The sequence below is a fragment of the Babylonia areolata genome, chromosome 1 (assembly GCF_041734735.1).
Source record: "Babylonia areolata isolate BAREFJ2019XMU chromosome 1, ASM4173473v1, whole genome shotgun sequence".
Taxonomy (NCBI): Eukaryota; Metazoa; Mollusca; class Gastropoda; order Neogastropoda; family Buccinidae; genus Babylonia; species Babylonia areolata.
This window is the reverse complement of record NC_134876.1, coordinates 22,389,005-22,391,504: the sequence shown is the minus strand read 5'-3', so window position 1 is coordinate 22,391,504 and position 2,500 is coordinate 22,389,005. Positions and strand designations below refer to the sequence as shown.

General features: G+C 43.3%; 1 protein-coding gene across 4 annotated transcripts in view; it reads left to right on the top strand.

The window, feature by feature from the left end:
- The window catches only part of LOC143280886 (uncharacterized), a 313,523-nt gene that overhangs the window by 179,003 nt on the left and 132,020 nt on the right, over window positions 1-2,500 (top strand). The window lies entirely within an intron of this gene.

The following is a 2,500-nucleotide window of genomic DNA, read 5'->3' as shown; positions in this document are numbered from 1 at the left end:
GTCAATTAGAGACTCCTATTCACAGCAGTTCGCCAGATAAATTCCCAGCGAATATCGTGCATTGTGCACATGGCGTAAAACACAGATGTCTGCCTTTTCAGTTCAACCCACGCACAAACCAAATGCACTGCCAATGGACACAGCTGTCGGTGAAGAGAGACATTCCCATTAGCAGGGAAAAGCGAAGTGATGCGTTCGACGCTGACTACAGCAGACAGCCATCTGACCAATCACTGACCACTGTATGGACGGAAGCGTAATGGGCTGGACCGGTGTCCAATTTCACCGGGCCATTCAGGAAACGTCAGCATGCCGGTAACTTTAAGTGCACCCACAGGCATCGTTGGACTGAGTCCTCACATTTCACACTCACCCACGTTTGATTTTTTTCCGTCGAGAAAAAACACTTGAGGCTTGATCTGAAAGTTGTGCGTTGCACGGAATGTCTGTGGATTTTCTTTTTCTTTTCTTGTTTTCTTTCTTTTTTCCACAATGAAAGACAAAAAAAAAGCGATGATGGGTGACGGAAAGAAAAGAAGAAAGAAAGAGATACGAGAGAGTGATAGATGGATAAGAAGATGGAGGGATAGATGCGGAATGAATGGATGGATGGGTGGATAGAAACATTGAGAGATGGAGATACAGAAGTTGAATGACAGAGGTACAGACAGGAAGAGACTGAGAGACCGATAAAATGACTGAGAGGTAGAGACGGTATGGAGAAGGACAACGTTTTCTTGTCTATCACTTCACGTATGTTACTGCTGCTCTATATCTTCATCCATATATTGTTGGCCGTTCCGTCCTGCACGCACTGTGTCTGTATTTCTCGTACTTCCTCCTACTCCTTTTTTTTTTTTTTTTTTTTTTTTTTCTTTTTTTTTGTTTCTCATTTAGAATCTGTCTTGCTTATCTGTGTTTCTATACCTACCTCTGTCCTTCTCTTCAGTCTGTCTGTCTGTCTGTCTGTCTGTCTCTCTCTCTCTCTCTCTCTCTCTCTCTCTCTATCTATCTATCTATCTATCTTTCTCTCTGTCTCTCTCGTCGTTCATCCAATTCAAGGTTGGGTTTTCAAATGTGTATGTGCATAAGACGTGCATTTACGTGTATACAGGTCGGTGGCCTTACATTAAAACAGTTCTGAGTTCTGGGCTCTCTCTCTCTCTCTCTCTCTCTCTCTCTCTCTCTCTCTCTCTCTCTTTTTTTCTTCTCTCTTTTTTCTTCTCTCAAACTGTCTCTGTCTGTCATTCTGTCTGTCTGCCACTGTCTCTGTCTCACCATCGTTCTCTCTCTCTCTCTCTCTCTCTCTCTCTCTCTCTCTCTCTCTCTCTCTCTCTCTCTCTCTCTCTTCCGCCACCCCTGTTTTCTGCAATGAAAATTCCAGACAGAACATACACAAACAACACACTCACAAACGCAAACACTTACACACGCAGACACATACACAAACACACAAACACACATACAAAGAACACATACACACACAGAGAAGTAAACAAAGAACCAAAACACACACACATACACACACGCGCGCGCACGCACGCACGCACGCACACACACACACACACACACACACACACAGAGATAAACGAAAACATCTCAGCTCAACCCACGCACAAAACCCATACACATTATCCGCTCTGAGACAGCTTTAATGAGGGAAAGGGACACCTCCATTATTATTCATAGAAAGGCAGTTCCAGCATGATGACATAAACATTGCTCACAAGGCACACAGCACCGTGGAAAGCCATCAGACTGGTCATCCTCGTCCACTGAGTGGGCGGAGACAACGGGAAACGGGAAGTTGACAGGCGTGCCAATACATGAAATATCTCTGTCCTACAATTTCAGTGCATTCGCGCTGTTGCACAAAAAAAAAAAAAAAAAAAAAAAAAAAAAAAAAAAATCTACAATCTCTTTTGTTTGGATGGGTTTGTTTTGTTTTGTTGGGTTGTTTTGGTTTTGTTTGTTTTTTATCTATGGCGCTAGCCCACTCCTGGCATTGTTTTGTGAGAAAAGCAGTTCAGGGATTTTTTTTTTTTATTTGTGTTTGTTTGTTTGGTTTGGTTTGGGTTTTTATCCTGAACTTCAAGATCCATGTACTTTGAGAGAGAGATAGACAGACAGAGACAGACAGACAGACAGAGACAGAGATAATCTCTTCTTTTTTTTTTTTTACAATGCTCGCCCACCTTAGCATTGTTTTGTGAGATAAGCACTTCAGGAAACAAAATTCACAAGATAAACGTTCATGTGCACAGAAAGTCAGTGACCTCAAATGTGTGTGTGTGTGTGTGTGTGTGTGTGTGTGTGTGTGTGTGTGTGTGTGTGTGTGTGTGTGTGTGAGTGAGTGAGTGAGTGTGTGTGTGTGTGTGTGTGTGTGTGTGTGTGCTTGTAGGGGTGGGGGGGGGGTTGTTTGTGTGTGTGTGTGTGTGTGTGTGTGTGAGTGAGTGAGTGAGTGAGTGAGTGTGTGTGAGTGAGTGAGTGAGTGAGTGTG